Source organism: Diabrotica undecimpunctata, chromosome 5 (assembly GCF_040954645.1).
Source record: "Diabrotica undecimpunctata isolate CICGRU chromosome 5, icDiaUnde3, whole genome shotgun sequence".
NCBI lineage: Eukaryota > Metazoa > Arthropoda > Insecta > Coleoptera > Chrysomelidae > Diabrotica > Diabrotica undecimpunctata.
This window is the reverse complement of record NC_092807.1, coordinates 77,510,378-77,535,384: the sequence shown is the minus strand read 5'-3', so window position 1 is coordinate 77,535,384 and position 25,007 is coordinate 77,510,378. Positions and strand designations below refer to the sequence as shown.

At 29.3% G+C, this 25,007-nt stretch overlaps 1 protein-coding gene across 4 annotated transcripts in view; it reads right to left on the bottom strand.

Moving 5' to 3' along the window:
- Positions 1 to 25,007, bottom strand: part of LOC140441409 (sorting nexin-13-like) — a 1,016,720-nt gene that overhangs the window by 560,570 nt on the left and 431,143 nt on the right. The window lies entirely within an intron of this gene.

Here is a 25,007-nt window from a genome sequence, read left to right as displayed (position 1 = left end):
TCTAGATATGCCCTTAATAGTTATAGACATAGTTATAAGAATAATTGGTCCTAAAAAGGACCAATTTGACAAAATCATATTAAAGGGGTGACTGAAGAATTAGCCGATTAATTAAGTAATCATTACCCGGGATATGCCGGATTGCCGTAGTCTTATTAGTACTTCAATCTTCGTAAAGGCTCCTTCTTTGAACCCCATAAGTAATGCCTAATCTTTTACTTTTTATTAAAAATTTAAATTTTACATGCTCTGTATTACTTTTTGACGATATTTCGAATCAGATTTGTGTAGTAATAATTTTAGGCATTGAAGAGCCTCTTTGTGGAAAATAAATAAGTTTGTGATAACGATCACAACTCATATATAGATAATAAGAAAATAAACAGTTAAAATAAGTGTAAAAAATTTCAACTACATACATCAGCGCCATTGTTCAAGTGATGAAGTTTATCACAGATATCAAAGGTCACATTTTAATTTAAGGTTGTATTTACGTATTTTTAATATTAAAAAAGTAGGAAAATACATGTTTATGCCTTTATTTTTTATAATCTATTCTATCTTCTTTCTAGAATACAGTCTTTTTTGAACGACTGTGTTCTTTTTTCAATTGGGCACTTGTCCAATGCTATGACAAACACTTTGTCCTCTGCTATTCTACATTAATATGATTGATTCATTATTTTCTCTTTCTTGCAGCTATTTTAATGTTGTTTATCCTGTGTATATTCTGTATATTTTTATTTCTTCTATGTATTGAAACTTAAATTTTGTTTATTATTAAGATTCTCTTAACGTGTTTATTAATTGTCTTGTTTCTGCGGTACGAATATATATTTGTATCATGATAGGTTGTAACGCATATTTCATTTATTGTAATTAAAGTGCTCTTTGCTTTTGCCAATTGCTTTCTCACTTCCCCAGCGATAGGTCTTTTTTTCCTCATCAAGAACCTCATCCTCGCTCGATACAGCTATTCTAAGATATTTAGATTTCACTAAATATTCTATCATTTGGTTTTTATCTCAAAATTGCCCCTATGATGAAATTTTTATAATATTTTATATCTGATGCTTTCATATTAAACTGGAATAAAATACTTGGTAGATAATCTTTATTCGTTTTGAGTACACTTTTTTTTAGAACCTAGTACATAAAATAATAAATATTTGGCTGTTCAGTGTTTTCCAAGTATGTAAAACATAAACAGACTTACATATTGGATTATACATTTAATAAGAATGTCTAATATCTAAATTTAAGATTTTATATCTCAAAATATGTGATAGCAAATTGCTATATAAAAGTACGAGGCAATATTCTCATGCTGTGAGCTTTGCTACTCTATTGCTTTTATGGACGTCTCCTCTATTTCTATTCACAATTCTTTAATTTTTTTAACGCATAAGCGATTTTTAATTTGTTGTCAATATTTTTCAGGTGTGTTTTAATGAAATTGATATTAATTTGATAGTTTCCATTTTATTAGTACTGATGGTATATGACTAGCATCTGTTGGTACTATATATCAATTTCAACATGTGGAAGCGAGAGCACTTTCCTATTAGTAATTCCATTGTCAATTATGACGAAACCAGAAATAACCCATAATATTCTCGCCGTGATCTTAGTACATATTTCCGTTGATTGAATATTATAGGGTATCCAATATTTCAATCAACGGTATTTCAGAGTGACTTTTACTAATTTTTATATATATTTGCAAAGTGGAGAAGAAAGTTCAGTACAGGCGGTTAAACAGCTGATCTGTCAATTTAGAAGTAAGAGCAAGTACCAACTATCTGAAAAGTATACCCATACACAAAAGTGATGATAAAATGTACTGCACAAACTGTAGAGGTAAAAGCTATATATAAGCTATATATTACTAATTAGGATATACAGTATTTTTCTAATACACCTGGAACGATTGAGTGAATAGGTGAACTATCAAATAGGAGACCAATAGTGTGGAATTAGAACAACTTAATAAATCATTGATCAATTATTCACTATTAAGCAGTTAATGAGAAATGTTGAAATCAACACATGATATAATCATAAGAATAAAACTATAGAATACTATGGCAGAACAAGGCTTACCTAAGAAATTAATTAATTTAACAAGGAGTAATCTACAAGTAAAATATGATTTCACAGAAAACTGGACAAAGTGCTTTAAAAAAGGTGAACGAATTAGCGTAGGTAACAGCTGTTTTGAAACCTAAATATTATGAGATCAATTGGGGATATTATATTACATAAACTAAACCGCTTGTCTACAAAAATTATCAGGAAAATATGATACGACAGAAAAGATTAATGACTTTACAACTAATTGCCATATAAATATCACTTTACGCAAATAGGATGATTTTGTATAATATAAGACAATTCATATATTATAAATTATACCTATATAGATACAAATAGTAAAATAAAATTACAACTATTATACACTATAGTAAATACTTATTTAGATAAACGTAAAATATTCCACTAAACGTTAACAATAAATGTTATAAATAAAGGTGCTTTTCAATTCGCGGTAAAAGATTTTATATAGTTCAGCACACAAGATAAATTCGTAACAAAATTCATATACCAGTAAACGGTACTCGATACAGCAGCAAAGTAATTTTGGCAACAAATATGTAGGTTGTACTTTACCCCATTGGAATCATAGCACCCGCTATGGAAAATGGTGTCTTCTTTGACATGCAGCAACCACAAATGTGAAATCAGGAAAGATTAATGTGAAGTTAGGAACATTATATACTTAATGAAAAATGTTATGGGAAATGAAATGGGAATAAAAAAACATTAAGCTAGTTATTTATAGATTTTAAACAAACATATGATATAATTATAAGATTGTAACTAAAATGCTATGGAAGAACTAGGCATACCCAAGGAAATAACTGTCAACTTACTTTCAAATGTACAGTTACCTCAAACAGGAAGATGCCGTATCTCCAATCGTGTTTACGATCGTTTTGGAGAGCATCGCCCGGAAAGCTAATACAGAAAATCTCACAGTTTAATAATCAAGGTCCTCAGATTATACGGACTTTCGACGATGAGTTTAATATAGTAGCGAGTATAATTATTAGTTACAAAAAAATATTAATACATTCAATAGGAAAAGCTCAGAAAAGGGTCCTCCAAATCAACGATAATAAAAAATATATATATGGCTATCATAAGAAGAGCACTACGAAACAGAATAGGACATATTATTTTAATAGACCAGTACAACTTTAGATTCAGAAACTCTATAACATCTGTTAAAGCGTACCCGGGATCCGACATAAATTCGGACCACAATCCACTTATCGCCAAAATGAAACTTAGTTTAAAGAAAGTTCAAAGACCAAAAATTATGAAGTACGATATTAACCAACTGAAAAATAAAACAGTAAAGGAAAAGGTATAAAAACGCCTAAAAGAAAAAACGTGGGCTCGTACAGAAAAACCATGGGCCCGTACAGAAACATATAACACAGATGTAGAACTAGAAAATTTGCACAAAGTAAGTCAAGAAATAACAGAGAAATACTTAAAACCTGAAAGAACAAATAAAAAGGAATGGATGACGGAGGAGATTCTATGTATGATGGAAGACAGAAGAAACGCTAAAGATAATAAGAATTACTACAACATAAATAACGAAATAAAAAGGGCTATTAAAATAGCAAAAGAAAATTGGTTTAGCTCGAAGTGTACAGCGATAGAGTCATTACAACAAAAACATGATTCATTTAACCTCCATAAAAAGATTAAAGAAGCGGCAGGCTTATATAAACACAAGAACACTGGATCCCTGACAGATAATCAGTGAAACATAGTACTGGGAATAGAGCATAAAAGAGATATTTGGATTAAATACGTGGAAAAAACTTTTGAAGATATACGGAGTAACACTGGTATTACAACAAACACCAATTGCGAATCTGGACCACCATTTACAGTCGAAGAAGTAAAATATGCCATCAAAAGCACCAAAGATGGTAAAGCAGTAGGCCCTGATAATTTTCACTCAGAATTCTTAAAACTTATGGACTATGATGGCATAAAATGGTTGACAAATATATTTAACAGTATATATGATACGGGCTTGGTTCCCCAAGAGTGGTTAGTGTCAACTTTTATAAATCTTCCAAAAAAATCCAATGCGAGAAAGTGCGAAGACTATAGAATTATAAGCCTTATGAGCCATTTACTTAAAACATTTCTAAAGGTCATTCACAAAAGAATATATACAAAATGTGAGGAACAACTAACAAGAACACAATTCGGATTTCGTGATGCTGTGGGAACACGGGAGGCCCTTTTTGCTGTACAGGTGCTATTTCAGAGATACAGGGATGTGAATTGTGACATATACGTATGCTTTATAGATTACCAGAAGGCATTTGACAGAGTAAAACATGACAAATTAATGACTCTAATGCAAGAAATTGAAATTGACAACAAAGATCTTAGAATTATCAGAAACATTTACTACAATCAAACGGCCAAAATCAAAATAGAAGACCAGTTAACTGATAAAATTGCAATTGAACGTGGAGTACGACAGGGCTGTATTTTGTCTCCATTGTTGTTCAATATTTATTCTGAATGGGTATTTAAGGAAGCTTTAGACGGTTGTGCGAAAGGAATACTAATAAACGGTGAATGGTTGAATATCATTAGATATGCAGATGACACTATAGTTTTTGCCGATAATCTGAATGACTTACAGATATTAACAAATCGCACAACAGAAGTCAGCAACAGATACGGACTAGCTCTTAACATAAAGAAAACCAAATTTATGACAATTAGTAAAAAACCAATACTAAACGCTCAACTTACAATCAACCAACAGAATATCGAAAGAGTCGAGCAATATACATATCTAGGCACCAATTTAAATAGCCAATGGGACCACTCAACAGAAATTAAACAGTGAATAATAAAAGCAAAAGCAGCATTTGTTATAATGAGAACCATTTTCAACAGTCGAGATATATCATTAAAAACAAAATGCCGTCTATTGAACTGCTACATATTCACAGTTCTGCTCTACGGAATGGAAGCATGGACACTGACTGTTGCATCTATGAATCGGCTAGAAGCTTTCGAAATGTGGTGTTTTAGGCGCATCTTACGTATATCCTGGGTTGACAGAATTACTAATGTGGAGGTCCTACGTAGAATGGGGAAAGAATGTAAAATTCTCATGACCGTTAAAACTAAAAAGTTGGAATATCTAGGACATGTAACGAGAAATCAAGAACGTTACGGCCTTCTCCAGCTGATTCTCCAAGGGAAAGTAAATGGTAAGAGAGGACCGGGAAGAAGACGCATTTCCTGGCTTCAAAATTTACGAAAGTGGTATAACACGTCTACCACTGAACTGTTCCGCGCTGCAATAAACAAAGTAAAGATAGCCGTGATGATCGCCAACATCCGGAACGGATAGGCACTTTAAGAAGAGGAAGAAGAGTACAACTTTGAAATGGTTCATTAGTCTAAATATTTGGGATTTAAGAGCACTTTTAACAAAAACACTACAAAAGAGAATAACAGAATACAAGCTGGCAAGCTAAGTTTTAAGCAAAAAAATTAAATCCAATCTTTATATTCCTGTTTGACCTTAGCATTAGTTCCCGGTCGTAAAACATTTCTGGGGCTTTTCTTGTGAGTTTTACTTACATTGTTTTATATATCCTGATTTTAGTAGTTTGTATTACACTTCTGGATTTAAACTTTCAAACCTTTCAAAATTATATGGGTCTATTGTTACGTTATATGCCCTATTCTGCATCGTCTCTTTTGTCTTTTAATGAACATTTATCTGGTTTTCTCGTTACTGACTATTATACCGTTTTTTTGCTGGTAATAGCATTACTCTATAGTATTCTAATATTTAATCGATGGATTAAATCCGGATAGCGGATAGATAATCTTTACTTTCTTGGAGAAATTATATTCTAACACACAAAAAACCTATTAAATTTCCAAAACCTTCCTTGCATATTATATATACTTATAAGGGGCAGCAGCAATATCAGTACCATAATAATGCATATAGTCCTGGACTGGCTAGGTTGGATAATAGAAAGCATGAATGTAGCAGTTTTAATGGCTTGCTAAAATCGGGGAGCAGAGATATCAGTACCAAGTTAATAACTCTTGGAATTGTTGCTTGACCGGCAAAATATTAAATACCAGAAGGTATAACGGTAGCAGTCTCACTGCGACCTCGATGGAGAAGGCAAAGCGAAACAACTTCATTATTATTAAACAACATTATATTTTCTAGTAAAATCATCACGATTTTACAGTAAGACAAATTTTCTAATGTTGGTAATCAAAAGATCATGTACGTACCACCGGATTCCCTATTTCGGTATCCAGCAAACTCCTTGTAATAACGATACAGGAAACAAAACACCAGAGATATAAATAAATAAACCAGAGATCTAATAAAATACAGATTCTCGATTCAAATAAATAAAAAATGAACGAACAGCTTACCAAAATAGAAATAACGTCCTTTTAACATGTAATCCATTAACGGTCCAAGGTACAAAGCAGCTCCTAGCATAATGCTTATGATATAGATTTCATAAGAAACTCTCTCCCGTTCGTAAACGATATCTTCAACAAAGTCCAGAGAGCATGAAAAAAGTTTCACTTAAAATCAACGAGGTGAAAACCAAATACAAGCAAATACACAGAAGAGACCAATTCAATAAATCTAGATAAAACATTAAAGTCAACAACTACGTTTTTTAAAGTATGGAAGACTTTAAATATATTGGATCAATAATCACAGTTAATAATAAAGCCACTGAAGGAATAAAGAGCATATTACAAACTTCAGACCTATTTTAATATAGTGATGTGAATTATGAAGAATGACTAAAACAAATAAGGTCTTATTACTATACTGCTACAAATCCGTATAGATTAAGAACAGATACTGAATGAAGAAAGCTCTTATAAGTCCAGGAGAATTAATTTTATTGACTAAGATAGATCGGACACAAAATCGGATATCTCAAAAAATTAATATTTCTCACAAGACTCACCCAGTGTTGTAGCGCTATGTAATGATGACGATAAAAAGGAAGGAAAATAAAAAAAGCAACAAAAATGAACCAATGGTGCAGAGCTGCTTAAAAATCTTGATTGGAAATAATTAATAATGTATATTTATAGGTCATTTCCAGAGCCAATGTGCTAATTGTGCGTAAAATAAAACTTTTTAGACTAAATCTGCTACAGGACGGTGTGACCCAAATACATCCAAAGCTAAAAACTATCGATGTTTGTATGAAAGATGAAAATTTTATTTTTAAATGCTAATTACAATAAAATGGTAAATTAATCGCTACGGGACATACCGATGTCGCGGTGTCTACCCGCGAATTTTATTAATCTCTTTTAAAAGAATATTGGCACATACACATAATCACATAATTGTGGACGGTATCTTGTACATAAATACTACGAAGGTTGTCGTTGTTATCTAAGACTAAGTTTGACAATTTACAGGAGAACCATGTTGGAGTTCTATTACTCAGGACTCCCACATGAAGAACATTTAGCTGATAGTTGTGCTCCTAAAGCGCATAAGAGTGCTATAGCTCACAAAATGGGTTCAATTACATTGCAATTTTTAAAATTTTTCGTGATAAAATGAAGTGATTGATTGTTGTTTTGAAAAAGTAAGTTGTTTTTTTATTTTTGTATTCCTATCATTATATAAATGTACCTGATATTGTAATACCAACAACATTTTTCATAATATATTCTGAAATGAGCTTTCTCTTACTGATAACTAACAAAAGTTTTAATAACTTCTCGTTAATATAATTATGTAGGTATTTAGATTTTTATCTTGTTCTTACTATAGTGCTAAGAAACAAATGTAGTCATAGTCTACTGTATTTTTTTCATAGGTTTAATAGTTTTTAACTGTGTGATAGCCTATGTGTCTATAATAACTTGCGCATAGAAAATAATAGAATTTTGTACCTCATAATTTATGTTTATTATCCTTTGTTGTTTTGGAACATCTAAAAGTATAGCAATACATTTTAATTGTTAAACAAAAGAGAAAATAAAAACACTTTTTGTGGTGTGCCACGTAACCTTACACAAAATCGTACACAAATAGTCAAATGGTAGTAAAAGTTTCCGATATAGGCAGACGGCAGAGGCATCGCCGCGCACGATGTCCATACTATGACATGTTTTTCATACGGTTTTCGGATCGATTTTTTCAAAACATCAAATATAACTTATTTTTGCCTTTCTTTATTTAGGCTAACCGCTACTGTTTTTTTCTTCAGCTTTTCTTCTTAATCTAGATTAATGTTTACAATTCTTTCTGGAACGAGCTGTAATTTTTCTCAAATATCCATATTGTTTGGTTTAGGCGCCTTACGGTTTAGCACGCTGTGTCAGATGCTCTTTAAAGTCTCTTTCAATATTAATATCGTTTGAGAAATTTTTCCCAGATACTTATATTTCGTTACTTAATCTACCATTTGAAGTTCAATCTTCTTTTAATATTAGTTTAAATGGTCCAGTAGTGTGTTCGAACAGTTCAGTTATAAGCAAAATTAGGTGTTGTTGTACACCTAATTCTTTTAGTATCAGTCATAAGTGTATCCATTTGACTCTGTCGAACGCTTTACGATAATCTATAAAACAAATCTATAGTGGGATATTAAATTCCCTAGACTTTTATACTTTTTTTGGACTTTTATAATAATAGCTTTAAAATTAAATGTTTAGTGAAAATCTCTACGCGGCTTTAATGCATTAAATATTTTAATTAAAAATCGACATATCTATTGAAATTAGACAGTAAAAAATTATGTCATTAAAGATTGATTTATAAATTATTGTAGTTTAAATTCAACTACGCTATGAAACAAATATTGTATGTCAGTACAGTAAGTAATGTACAGTGCAGTACTGCAGTAATCGAAAAATTACAAAGACCTTCCTGTTGTACAGAGTTTTCTTTAATTAATAGGGTAACAAACATTATAATCCTACCGAAGGGGCTTCTACTTTCATAAACTGTTACACGATTACTCTATCCGATGTACGTACATTTATGGACTAAATGTTTCAGTGCCAATGCATTTTAACAAAAAATACTAATTAATCAAAATGGAAACTTAACTTTTCCAAGTTTATAATAGACACTTTCTTATTTTTGAAAATATATAAAGCAAGTAATATAAATTACCGCCTTGTTTATTAAAACTAAAAAGTAAAATAAAGTTATGTGTCGGTTAACAATTTATATTTAACTTCATTAGCCAAATAGTCCTGACATTCCTCCATGACTAAATTGATGGATATTTAAATAAATTTCAAGTTCCAAAGTGTACCTGCTGTAAAATTTGAAAATCTACTACTAATACAATTATTGGCAACATCGCAGGAGTTTAGAAATGTACACAAAATGGTAAATACGGATCCCAAAAATGGTTTATCCTGTTGTGGAGTCCACTTAATCCTACATGTTGGTCGGAGTCTACATAAAGCGCTACTCAGATAATAGTATACACGGTGTATATTTTACTGGAGTTAGTATAATACCGTTTTAGAACGGAGCTTACATTAACCGCTAGATGTGTATATATATATATATATTGTGACAATTGAGGTTTATAGAAAATAATTTATAAGTTATATACTACATAATATTAGATATAAAAAAGTATTTGATTATTTTAAGAAGTTATATACTAGAGAATTTAATAAAAATATATTTATGTGAGGGCATTTTTAATAAATTAGCATATAATAAGTGTAAAAAGTTGTATTTTAATGTTGTAAATATATTTAAGTAAGCCATGTGCATAGGCAACCAACTATACAGTAAATTGACAGATAGAAATTAATCATAATACGAATATAAGTGGGGTTATAATAATAATGTTAGTTTAAAATGTTTAATTTATATATATTTAATGATTTAAATGTTTATTCTGATCTGAAAAGCCTAAATGTCAACAAAATTATTAACAGAAAAGAATGGAATTCTCTGGATCACCGGAGATGGCCATGTTTGCGAAATGGTTTGTTCCAGAAAATTCAGACATGTATTTAATAGAACAAATTGGAACATGATCTCTTACCAGATGGTTCTAGAATATCAAAAAAGATATAAATACCCGTGATTTGGATTCAAGAGGGCAGTTTTTAGTCAGAAGTCAGGCCAGTTTATTATGAAAGTTAGTAGACACATTTAGTTAGTGAAGTAAATTGTTCAGAATTTTCAAGAAGACAGTCAGAAAAGTTTAGTAAGAAATATGAAAGTTAGTTGGAGTCAGTGAATCAGTTACAAATAGTCAAATTGTTTAATATAGTGAGTTAAATGAAGATTAAAAATTATGCCTATATTTAATGCACATTTATAATTATACACAAATAATTATTGAAGATTATAAAAGTATATTAGAAGAATATTGGATGGACATTGGAAGGAATTAAAATTATATTATGATTGGAGATTAGTATAAATCAACTTATAATAATTGGATATTGGTATATTGAAAAGAAGAATAAATATAAATGGTGTTTGCTGGTTTGCTTGGTGGTGTATAAATGCTGGTGAAGAAAACTATATCTTAAATTGGTAGAAGCTGATAATTGGAAAAAGTAATTTCACAAAAACAAGGATAACCGAAGTACGAAGACATTCAGTGATGATTAGAATCTATATAGTGGAAAACAGTTCATTTAGGCATTCAGTGAAAGAAAGGTACAAAATTTTGTTAATATAATTTAGTTAGTGTCATAACAATTTCAATTTTGAAGATAGTTTGTTTAAATTTAACATTGTCTATAGAATTTAATTAGTTTTATAAGAACATCAATTTAAAGATAGTTTATTTTAAATTTACATTGGCTAGGTTAGATATATATGTGTGTTTCATAATAGTTATAATAAAGATAATTTAAAAAAGTACTTACAAACTAATTCTTTGAGAACCGCGATAAAAACCCTATATTATTAAAATACTCATTGCTCATCATTCAAACAAACAATACATCATAACAATTTGGCACCCAACGCGGTGGCTCTCTATTTAAAAGAATTAGTTTGGGAAGATAAGTGCTCTCATATAATTAAATTAATTATCAGTAGAAAGGAAAAATTATAGATTTTATTTTTAATTATATTTGAACAAGTAAAGTCTCAAAAGGTCTCAAGGAAAGAAAGGTACAAGAAGCAAAAAGAATGAAGAAGATGTGGAAGTAGAAACACAACCTATACAAGAGGAGAGTTTAGTTCAAGTTCCACAAGATACTGCAGAAATGAATCCAGAAAGAGAGGAAAATGTCAATATGGCAGCTTTGATGTCATTAATGATGCAGATGAACAAGACAATGGAAGAGAATACAAAAAAAATATAACAAAAAATGGAACAGAATTCAAAAGAAATCAAAGAAGACATAAAAAAATTGGAAGAGAATTCAAAAGAAGTCAAAGAAGACATGAAAAAAATGGAACAGAAATTGGAAGAGAATTATAGAAAATTAGAAAAGAAAATAGAAGATAATAATAATAAAAATTGTAAAACAAATGGATAAAAAACTTGAAGCTGCAGAGAAAAAAGTAGCAAATGAAATAAAAAGTATACGGAATGACTACAAGAAAAGGATAGACAATGAGAGGACAGAAGTAAAGAGGATTATTCAAGATAATAAGATAGATATAGAACAGAAAATAGAGTTGCAAAAATGTAACTTAGAAGTAAAAATTAACGAAGACAGGAGAAACACAGAAGAAAAATTAGACGATATACAACAAAATATCCAAATAAATTGTAATCAAATAAGAAATGTGGAACAGAGAATAGATGATATTTCACAAATGAGAGACATAGGGAGACCTTACTTAAATTTAACAAATGAGACTGGGATTAAATTCTCTGGTAATATAAAAAATTTGCATCCTAGAGTATACATAAATAGTTTAAAACATAAATTAAGATTTGTGAATAATATTAATGATATTAAAGATTATATTAGAATGACATTAAATGACAATGCAGCAACTTGGTTTGCTAGTATTGAGAATGATTTAGATAATTTTCAAACATTTGAAAATAAATTTTTAAATTATTATTGGGGTGAATTAGAGCAAGCCAAGTTTAGAGAAATTCTATATTTTGGAAAGTATAATCAAAATTTAAAATCAAATATGGTAGATTATGCATTGAAATTGATAACAGTTGCAAAATATTTAGAACCACCACTTAGAGAGGATGAAACAGTCTTAAATGTATCTAGACATTTTGATGCTGATGTTGTGCAAACCGTAACTGTACAAAATATTCAAACAATAGATAGTTTTATTAATTTTATTCAAAGAATACAAAGAGGCAATATGACAAGTAATAATAACAACAGAAAAAACAATAATAACTTTCAATATAATAAAAATGATAATCAACAATATAGACAATCATATAACAATAATACTAAGTATGGTGATAGTTTACAAAATTTTAATAATAATAACAGTAATCCAAATAGACAGAACTTTAATAATAATACTAGTTATAATAGACAAAATTTTAATAATAATACTAATTATAATAGACAACATTTTAATAACAGTACTAATAATAATAGACAAGATTTTAACAATAGAAAAAATACAGAGCGACCTAACTATAACAGACAGGTAAATTGTGTACAAAGGAATAGGAGCTGCGAAGACAGGGAACGAAATAGTACAAGGCAAGAAAATGTGAGTAGAAGTCATAGTAGGGAAAGACATAGGACATCAGATCCAAGTGGTCAGATACAATCTGACAATTCTAATAATCAAAATTTTGTGCAGTAAACTTTCTGAATTACAAGTTAGGCCATTGCTATTATGAAAAACCTTCTGAATTTATTTCTTTAGATGAAGAGAAAATTATTGAATCTATTAATTTAATTTATATAAATGCTTTGGCCAAAAATAAAATAATTAAAATTATGATAGATACTGGTTCAGAAAGTACTTTAGTCTCGGAGAATTTTATTTTTACTACATTAAAACTATCAGATATAATAAAGATTCCAAAAATTAAAATTGTTGGTGCAAATAATAAGAAGTTGGGTGAAATTGATAAACTAGCCAATTTTAAAATTAATATTCTTAATAAAGAAATTAATATGCAAGGATTTATTGTCAAGGATTTATGTGTTGATATATTAATGGGAAATGATGAATTGGAAAAGAAGAAAGTAAAGATAGATTTTGAAGAAAAAATGGTAACTTTGGAAGGGCAAATAATTAAATTTATGCAGAAAGATGAGGTAGAAGAAGGAATAAGAGTTGATAGGATATTATTAAAAGAAAATAATGATGTTTATGAAGAAGAAATTTATTTTGATGATAGGGAAATGTCCCAAAAGAATGTAAAGAATAATTATTGTAGTGAATATTTAAGGAATGGAAATTTTAAGCAGATGGATGCCTACGAGATGCCTAAGAATATAAATCAATAGTCATTTCCATATTGCAGCAACACAAGGGACTTGTCAATAAAGAAAATAGAATTGCACAAAATTATATCCATAGTATAAAAGTTAAAGAAGAAAAAGATTTTAAAACAAAATCATACCCAATACCATATAAATACAGAGAAGAAGTAAACAAAACAATTAATAATATGTTAGTAGATGGAATACTAGGAAGAATTACAGGAATGTCATTTTTCACTAAAATCGATTTACAGCATAGTTTTTGGTTAATACCTCTAGAAAGAAAAAGTAGACAGTATACAGGATTTCAGATAGATGGAGTAGTATATCAATTCAAAGTAGTACCATTTAGACTTCAATCATCTTGCAGTGTTCTATGTAGATGTCTTCATGATATTTTGGATCAATATGAACATTTTGTAATTCACTACATTGGTGATATATTAATTGTTTCTAAAACGGATGAAGATCATGAGAAACACCTAAAAATTATATTAAATAGATTAGACAAAGTTGGACTAAAAATAAATCAAGAAAAATGTACAATTTTTCAAAAAGTAATGATATATCTAGGTTATAAACTTAACACTAACAGCTTACTGATATATCCATTTTATTCAATAGACTTGATTTGTTAAATAGATGGTAGATTTCATTATTTTGAATCAATTTGACATCATATTTATTGTCTGATACATATGGAAATTATTTTGTACCCTAAAAATCATAATTTGGGGTTAAATACAAAATTGATTCTATAAATAAATGTCTTTCTAATATAATAAAGTGGAAAAACTTACCAATTTATAATGATGAAAGTTATTTTGAATGGAAATACTTCCTAGATTTTGTCTATAAATAAACAGAACACAATATAGATTATATTTTTAATTAAGGTTATATTTTATTCTCTGATAAAATCCATTCTCCATTTGACATGACAGTTTGACCATAGAATAGCCGAACTGTGCTACGTTGTTCTCTGCTTTGATATAGACAGCGAACAGGGATGTATTTAACACATTTTAAATAAAAAAAAAATTGATTTATTAAATTTAATAAGGTATGAGAAAATTAATATTTAAAAAAATAATAAGTAAATTATTTATTTTAAATATTATTTTGGGGTATTGTGACAATTGGGGTTTATAGAAAATAATTTATAAGTTATATACTACATAATATTAGATATAAAAAAGTATTTGATTATTTTAAGAAGTTATATACTAGAGAATTTAATAAAAATATATTTATGTGAGGGCATTTTTAATAAATTAGCATATAATAAGTGTAAAAAGTTGTATTTTAATGTTGTAAATATATTTAATGTGAGCCATGTGCATAGGCAACCAACTATACAGTAAATTGACAGATAGAAATTAATCATAATACGAATATAAGTGGGGTTATAATAATAATGTTAGTTTAAAATGTTTAATTTATATATATTTAATGATTTAAATGTTTATTCTGATCTGAAAAGCCTAAATGTCAACAAAATTATTAATAGAAAAGAATGGAATTCTCTGGATCACCGGAGATGGCCATGTTTGCGAAATGGTTTGTTCCAGAAAATTCAGACATGTATTTAATAGAACAAATTGGAACATGATCTCTTACCAGATGGTTCTAGAATATCAAAAAAGATATAAATACCCGTGATTTGGATTCAAGAGGGCAGTTTTTAGTCAGAAGTCAGGCCAGTTTATTATGAAAGTTAGTAGACACATTTAGTTAGTGAAGTAAATTGTTCAGAATTTTCAAGAAGATGTCAGAAAAGTTTAGTAAGAAATATGAAAGTTAGTTGGAGTCAGTGAATCAGTTACAAATAGTCAAATTGTTTAATATAGTGAGTTAAATGAAGATTAAAAATTATGCCTATATTTAATGCACATTTATAATTATACACAAATAATTATTGAAGATTATAAAAGTATATTAGAAGAATATTGGATGGACATTGGAAGGAATTAAAATTATATTATGATTGGAGATTAGTATAAATCAACTTATAATAATTGGATATTGGTATATTGAAAAGAAGAATAAATATAAATGGTGTTTGCTGGTTTGCTTGGTGGTGTATAAATGCTGGTGAAGAAAACTATATCTTAAATTGGTAGAAGCTGATAATTGGAAAAAGTAATTTCACAAAAACAAGGATAACCGAAGTACGAAGACATTCAGTGATGATTAGAATCTATATAGTGGAAAACAGTTCATTTAGGCATTCAGTGAAAGAAAGGTACAAAATTTTGTTAATATAATTTAGTTAGTGTCATAACAATTTCAATTTTGAAGATAGTTTGTTTAAATTTAACATTGTCTATAGAATTTAATTAGTTTTATAAGAACATCAATTTAAAGATAGTTTATTTTAAATTTACATTGGCTAGGTTAGATATATATGTGTGTTTCATAATAGTTATAATAAAGATAATTTAAAAAAGTACTTACAAACTAATTCTTTGAGAACCGCGATAAAAACCCTATATTATTAAAATACTCATTGCTCATCATTCAAACAAACAATACATCATAACAATATATATATATATATATATATATATATATATATATATATATATATATATATATATATATATGCACGCTGAGTTTAAATATCTTGTTGCGCTTCTTGTCATTGGTCCTGTGCGCAGAGTGGGCGTGGTCTTCTTCGCTATTTTAATTTTTTTTACGTTTTTCTGCAGAATTGTTTTCCACGTATTTGGGAGTATAGAAAAGTATGGAATTCTCTAGATCACCGGAGATGGCCTTGTTTGCGAAATGGTTTGTTCCAGAAAATTCAGACATGTATTTAATAGAACAAATGGAACATGATTTCTTACCAGATGGTTCTGGAACATCCAAAAAGATATAAATACCCGGTGATTTGGATTCAGAGAGTCAGTCAGTCAAGCAGTTTAGTAAGAAAGTCCATTCAGTTAGTCAATCAGTTATGAGTTTTTTAGTATGAAAATTAGTTAGAGGCAGTCAATCAGTTACAATTGTTCAATCCTAGTGAGTTAAATCAATATTAAGAAACAGTATAAAGAAAATAATATTGAAGATTAAAAATTATGTTATGTATAAATGATGATAATGGAAGAAGTATTAATTGAATATTAAAATTAAATGATATTTTGGTGATTGGATATTGATATATTGAAAAGAAGAATAAAACTAAATGCTGTTTGCTGGTTTGCTTGGTGGTTTATAAACGCTGTGAAGAAAAATATCTTAAATTGGTGGAAGCTAATAATTGGAAAAAGTAATTTCACAAAAACAAGGATAACCGAAGCTGAGAAGAAGACATTTGAGTGGTGATTATAATCTATATAGTGGAAAACAGTTCATTTAGGCATTCAGTGACAGAAAGGTACAAAATTTTGTTAATATAATTTAGTTAGTGTCATAACAATTTCAATTTTGTAGATAGTTTGTTTAAATTTTACATTGTCTATAGAATTTAATTAGTTTCATAAGAATTTCAATTTAAAGATAGTTTATTTTAAATTTACATTGGCTAGGTTAGACATATATGTGTGTTTCATAATAGATATAATAAAGATAATTTAAAAAAGTACTTACAAACTAATTCTTTGAGAACCGCGATAAAAACCCTATATTATTAAAATACTCATTGCTCATCATTCAAACAAACAATACATCATAACAATATATATATATATATATATATATATATATATATATATATATATATATATATATATATATGCACGCTGAGTTTAAATATCTTGTTGCGCTTCTTGTCATTGGTCCTGTGCGCAGAGTGGGCGTGGTCTTCTTCGCTATTTTAATTTTTTTTACGTTTTTCTGCAGAATTGTTTTCCACGTATTTGGGAGTATAGAAAAGTATGGAATTCTCTAGATCACCGGAGATGGCCTTGTTTGCGAAATGGTTTGTTCCAGAAAATTCAGACATGTATTTAATAGAACAAATGGAACATGATTTCTTACCAGATGGTTCTGGAACATCCAAAAAGATATAAATACCCGGTGATTTGGATTCAGAGAGTCAGTCAGTCAAGCAGTTTAGTAAGAAAGTCCATTCAGTTAGTCAATCAGTTATGAGTTTTTTAGTATGAAAATTAGTTAGAGGCAGTCAATCAGTTACAATTGTTCAATCCTAGTGAGTTAAATCAATATTAAGAAACAGTATAAAGAAAATAATATTGAAGATTAAAAATTATGTTATGTATAAATGATGATAATGGAAGAAGTATTAATTGAATATTAAAATTAAATGATATTTTGGTGATTGGATATTGATATATTGAAAAGAAGAATAAAACTAAATGCTGTTTGCTGGTTTGCTTGGTGGTTTATAAACGCTGTGAAGAAAAATATCTTAAATTGGTGGAAGCTAATAATTGGAAAAAGTAATTTCACAAAAACAAGGATAACCGAAGCTGAGAAGAAGACATTTGAGTGGTGATTATAATCTATATAGTGGAAAACAGTTCATTTAGGCATTCAGTGACAGAAAGGTACAAAATTTTGTTAATATAATTTAGTTAGTGTCATAACAATTTCAATTTTGTAGATAGTTTGTTTAAATTTTACATTGTCTATAGAATTTAATTAGTTTCATAAGAATTTCAATTTAAAGATAGTTTATTTTAAATTTACATTGGCTAGGTTAGACATATATGTGTGTTTCATAATAGATATAATAAAGATAATTTAAAAAAGTACTTACAAACTAATTCTTTGAGAACCGCGATAAAAACCCTATATTATAAAAAAATACTCATTGCTCATCATTCAAACCAACAATACATCATAACAATATATATATATATATATATATATATATATATATATATATATATATATATATCTACGGCATAAAGTGGACTCCGCCCATGTTAAAATTCTGGTTCAATTGAGCTCCGTGGTCAAGTGGATACCGATATACGGAGCTCACTTGACCATTCCATAATATTGGTTCTGTCGATTCATCAACATGTATAGTTTAATAATTTATAAAAATTTTTTGGAGCCCGTAAATACCCCTGTATCATAAATGTATATCGTTTAGTTCACGTGTATATATTATAGGGGTCGTACAGATCTTCTTCAATGTATATTTGAACCATACGTTTATCGGTTTAAGTAAGCTCTGAGAGTTTGGCAACTGTGTGATTATACCGTATATTTTCAACACATACCCTGAACGGTTCATATAGGCTCCTTATTTTTATCTACTGTTCGTAGACAGTGCAATCTCATACGCATTACACTGAGTAACAGAGGATATCTTAGTATAACTACGTACTAAAAGGTAACTGGTTCTTTAAAAACAGGTATATAGATACAAAAGGATTTGGGCTTATTATTTAATGGAATATTCGCTTGCATAGGAAATTTTATTTTTCTGCATTTTTAAACATGTTGTTCTTTTATTTAATATAATTTTATTAGTTCAATGCCGAACTCGATGTTTTTTTTTAATTACAGAAATTTCCTAATATATTTTGTTTACGTGAGTATGTCTATGTACGTTTTATGTAAGCATCCGATTAATAAAAAGTAATTTTATTTCATCCAATCTTCTGCGATATCTTGTATAAAGCTTTTTTATTATTTTAGTTCTGGTCTTATTTGTGTACTACATATGATATCTCGATAAAATGTTATCTGAAAATAAATATGGTTAAGAGCTACAATAGATATTTTTGTGTTAAAATTGGTAGTAGTGTACACAAAAAGAAAGAATAGTTAATTTGTCTAAAGTGGTATATTCAGCAGCAGATGCATATAGTGCAAGCGTCTATGTTTTAAGGGCGGAAGGATGTGCACCTCATTTTTAGCTAACAAGCTTGCGAACAATATTATTTCTGGTCCTCAATTTACCTTTTAGTTTTAAACAATAATCTGTGACTGACCCCGTGCGATACAAACTATTTTCAAGGAATTTATAGGGAATCTACGTTCAACAATTTCATGACATTATTTAATGTTCAGTTTTGTGAAAGCGTCTATGTTAGGGAAATTGAAGGAGCACACACGAGCTTTTCAGGGGTTTTGGCTGAAAATTGATTCATAGTTTATTTTTATTGTGCAATAATAGGTGTATCGTCTATATAATAGAAGTCCTAGTATCTACCGGTATGGATCGTTCGTTTGTGTAAATGTTATACAGTGTAGGTGTCTTTATGCTACCCCAAGCGAGACCGTTCTTCATCTGCTATTCTTACCATTGAGTGATACAAAAAATATTCTCTTGTGTAGGCATACGCAGACAATATAAGTGAGTTTGTTATCTAAGGGGATACCATATAGTTTTTGAAAAAATATTCTGTAAGTTAAGGTGTCGTAAGCGGCATTTAGATTGAAAAATACCACCACTGATACCCGATATTTTTCGTACCCATCTTTGATTTAGTATTTGTGATGTACATCACTTTGAATAGCTGACAAAATAAAGATATTGGCCGATAGTTTTTGTGGTCGTTGGAGTTTTTGCCAGGTTTAAGCAAGGTAACAACTTTGGCTTGTCTCTAGACTTTGGGTATCTCCTAATTTGAATACAGTTGTTCATCATCTGGATAAGCCATTGTAGTGTTTTTGGTCCAGATTTCGTAATAAGCTTTGTGCTCAGATCCTCAATGTCGGTATTTGTATTATTTTTAATTAAATATGTAGATGGTAGATCCAAGCTCAAAGCTTTTTCCGATAGAAATAGTATGTCTATATCTATAATGTGGTTTTCAGCGATCAGCTATATACCAAATATCCTAGGTTAGGTCCTATATGTGTTTCCTATACTAGAAATTAGTTAGATTCGTGTTTAGCTCATATGTCTGATAAGTTTAAGTAAAGTAAAGTTTCTTGATTTTTAGATATACCCTTAACAGTTATAGACATATGTTATTAGAATAGTTGGTCCTAAAAAGGACCAATTTCACAAGATCATATTAAAGGGGTGACTAAAGAATTAGCCGATTAATTAATTAATCATTACCCGGGGTATGCCCGATTGCGGTGGTCTTATTAGTACTTCAATCTTCCTAAAGGCTCGTTTTTTAAACCCCATAAGTATTGCGTAATCTTTTACTTTTTATTAAAAATTTAAATTTTGCATGCCGTGTATTACTTTTTGAAGATATGTCAAATCAGATTTGTATAGTAATAATTTTAGGTTCTAAAGAGCCTCTTTGTGGAAAATAAATAAGTTTGTGATATCTGTCACAACTCATATATAGATAATAAAAAAATAAACAGTTAAAATAAGTGTAAACAATCTCAACTACATACATCGTCGCCACTGTTCAGGTGATGGGTTTATCACAGATATCAAAGGTTACATTTTAATTCAATGTTCTATTTACGTATCTCCAATATTAAAAAAGTAGAAAAAGACATGTTTATGCTTTTATTTTTTTTAATCTATTCTATTTTCTTTCTAGAGTTCCGTCTTTTTTGAACGACCTGTGTTCTTTTTTCAATTGGGCACTTGTCCAAAGCTATGACAAATAATCCTCTGCTATTTTACATTAATATGACATTCATTATTTTCTCTAAACACTCTGTCCTCTGCTATTCTACATTAATATGACTGATTTATTTTTTCTTTCTTGCAACTAGTTTAATGTTTATCCTGTGTATCTTCTTCTTCTTCTACTTTTTCTTTTTATATAGACATAACTCTGTCTGTTTTTCAATGTGCCTGCAGTAAGTTGCCTTTCCATCGTTTTCGTGGTCGTCCTACTGATCGTCTTCCTATGGGTTAACCGTCTCTTGCCGTCTTTATTGTTTTATTTGTTGTCATTCGGCATATATGATCGTTTCATTCTACTCTTCTTTTTCTTAACCAGTTCTTGATGTTCTTCACCTTGCATCTACGTCGTATATCTGTACTTCTAGCTCTATCCCATAGTGTCTTACCATCAATTTTTCCAAGTGTTTTCATCTCTGCTGTGTCATATCCTTTTTGTCCTCTCTGTGTCAGATCTTGTTTCTGCCGCGTATGTCATTATTCGTCTGATGACTGTTGTAAATTCTGCCTTTCGTTTCTTTTCCGATATTTTTATTTCCTCATAATGTTTCATTTAGGCAGCCTGTGGCTCTGTTTGCTCTATTCACTGGGTCTTCCACTTTAGTTTCGAGCTTTCCGTAGCTAGATAATGTGATGCCTAGATATTTAAGCTCTAACACTTGTTCTATTATAATGACCTTCCAGCTCCAATTAACATCTTAGTAAATTTGCTGTTGTAACCATGCATTTTGTCTCTTTTGGGGAAATTAACATGTTAAATTTTCTGGCGGTTATATGAAATTATACTTGTAAAAACAAAAATCAAGAATTATTGTATGCTGTCCAAATTCAGTGCAATTTTATAATAAATTTATTGGAGGTGTCGATCTTATGGATTCACTAATTGCTCTTTACCGAACAGACATAAGATCTAAAAAGTGGTATCTAAAAATATTTTTTCACCTTCTGGATTTAGCTGTTGTTAACAGCTGGTTGTTGCATCGTCGTGATTGTGATTACTTTGAAATTAAAAAGAAAAACCAGTTGCCTTTGTTACAGTTTAAGTCCCACTTATGTAGCGTACTGTTAGCAAGCAATTACCAAATCAAAAACAAAGGACGTCCCAGGCTCAGTGAAATTGAGAACGAAATTGTAAAAAAACAGAAGAGAGGATCTACTGCTATTGTACTACCAAAGGAAGTTATGCTTGACCAAAGGCCAGTCATTTCTGAAAAAAAGGGAAAATGCAAAAAACCAGGATGCTGTTATACTTCTAAAGTAATGTGCGATAAATGTAAAGTTGCTTTATGTTTTACAACTACAAATATTTGTTTTTTTGAATGGCATAATAAATAAGTATATAACTTGTTTCGTTAGTTTTTGCTAAACACTCCCAAAACTCTTCCCAAACGAAATTTAAAAAATCTAAAAAAATTACTAGTTGTTGTAAATGGATATTTGAGCACATATACAAATTAAAACATTTTATAAACAAACAAGTTTACAAAAAAGTCGGGCAATAGAGGGCTAAGATATTTATATTTCACTATATGCTCTATGAGTTGGTTTTCAATTCAAATTTGCACCTATGACGAAATTTATAATATCTAAGATCTGGTGCTTTCATATGAAACTGGAATAAAACACTTGTTAGATAATATTTATTTGTTTTGAGTACACTTTTTTTAGAACCTAGTATATAAAAAAATAAATATTTGTCTGTCAACAAATTTCTATAAAAAAGTACGAGGCACTATTATTTTCATGCTGTGAGCTTTGCTGCTCTGTTACTTTTATAACGCTTAAGCTATTTTTAATTTATTGTAAATATTTTTGAGGTGTGTTTCCTTAAATGATCATTTTTAAGGTTAGTACGTTTGATTAAATGAAGTTGACATTAATTTGATAGTTTCCATTTTAGTAATGCTGATGGTATATGACTAGCATCTGTTGGTACTATATATCAATTTCAACATGTGGAAGTGAGAGCACTCTCTTGTTAGTAATTTCAGTGTAAATTTTGACGAAACCAAAAATAACCCATAATATTCTTTCCGTGTGATCTTAGTATTTCCGTTGATTAAATAGTATAGGGTATCCAATATTTCAATCATCGGTATGTCAGAGTGATTTTTATGAATTTATATATATATATATATATATATATTTGCAAAATGAAAAAGAAAGTTCAGTACAGGCAGTTAAACAGCTGATCTGTCAATTTAGAAGTAAGAGCAAGTACCAACTTGCTGAAAAGTATACCCATACACAAAAGGAATAATAAAAAACTATAGCGCTATAAGCTATATATAAGCTATATCTCTATTAATAATTAGGATATACAGTATTTTTTCTAATACACCTGGAACTGTGAATATTATTGTGGAATTAGAAAAACTTAATAAAACGTTGATCAATTATTCACTATTAGGCAGTTAATGAGAAATGTTGGGAATACAAAAAAAACATTAAACTAGTTATTTATAGATTTTAAACAAACACTGATATAATCATAAGAATAAAACTATGAAATACCATTACAGAAAAGAAAACTGTCAACTTATTTTCAAATGTACATTGATTTCAAACAGGACGACTCCATTCCAAACTCTATTTAAAAAGTAAAATCAATAAACAGATAATTATATACATAAAGATTATACAAATCCCAAATATTGGAAAACCTAAATATGCGTGGTCAAAATATTAAAAATCAAAGTGCTTTAAAAAGTGAATGAACTCGCCTAACAGCTGTTTTGAAAACAATATATTATGAAACGAATTGGGGATATTATATTACACAAACTAAACCGCTTGTCTACAAAACAATCAAGAAGATATGACACGACAGGAAAGACTAATGACTTTACAGCTAATTGCCACATAAATATCAATGTAACGCAAAAATACTTATTTAGATAAACGTATAATGTTTCACTAAACGTTAACGAAAAATGTTACAAATAAAGGTTAAAACATGCTTTTCAATTCGCGGTAAAAGATTTAATAAAGTTCAGCACACAGTATAAATTCGTAACAAAATTCATATACCAGTAAACGGTACTCGATACAGCAGCAAAGTAATTTTGGCAACAAATATGTAGATTGTACTTTACCCCATTGGAATCATAGTACCCGCTATGGAAAATGGTGTCTTCTTTGACATCCAGCAACCACAAATGTGAAATTAGGAAAGATTAATGTGAAATTAGGAAAATTCAATGAACCGTTGATCAAATATTCACTATTATATACTTAATGAAAAATGTTGAGAATAAAAAAAAAACATTAAGCTAGTTATTTATAGATTTTCAACAAACATATGATATAATTATAAGATTGTAACTAAAATGCTATGGAAGAACTAGGCATACATAAGAAAAGTAACTGCCAACTTACTTTCAAATGTCCAGTGACCTCAAACAGGAAGATGCCCTGTCTCCAATCGTGTTTACAGAGCAAATACAGAAAATCTCACAGTTTAATAATTAAGGTCCTCATATTATACGGACCTTCGACGATAAGTTTAATATAGTAGCGAAAATAATTATTGGTAAGCAAAAAACATTAATACATTAAATAGAAAAAAGCGCAAAAAAGGGTCCTCCAAATCAACGATAATAAAAAAATATATGGCTATCACTTTGAAATGTTTCATCGGTCTAAATATTTGGAATTTAAAAGCACTTTTAACAAAAACACTACAAAAGAGAATAACAACAGAATACAAGCTGGTAATTGCTACGTTTTAAGCAAAAAAATTAAATTCAAAAATACATCCCGCAGTAAGAAAAATAAGAATCTACGTACGTAAGTAAAACACAAACAACGAAAAAATAAAATAAGAGCCGATTGAGCGTCGTAGAAAGAAATATATAATTCTGTTATGAATAAGATCACAAATCAAGACAAAGTGCAAAACAATAACTTTAGCATTGAGATTTAATTTCTTGTACGACGGTGCAATTTTTATATACCTGTTCGACCTTAGCATTAG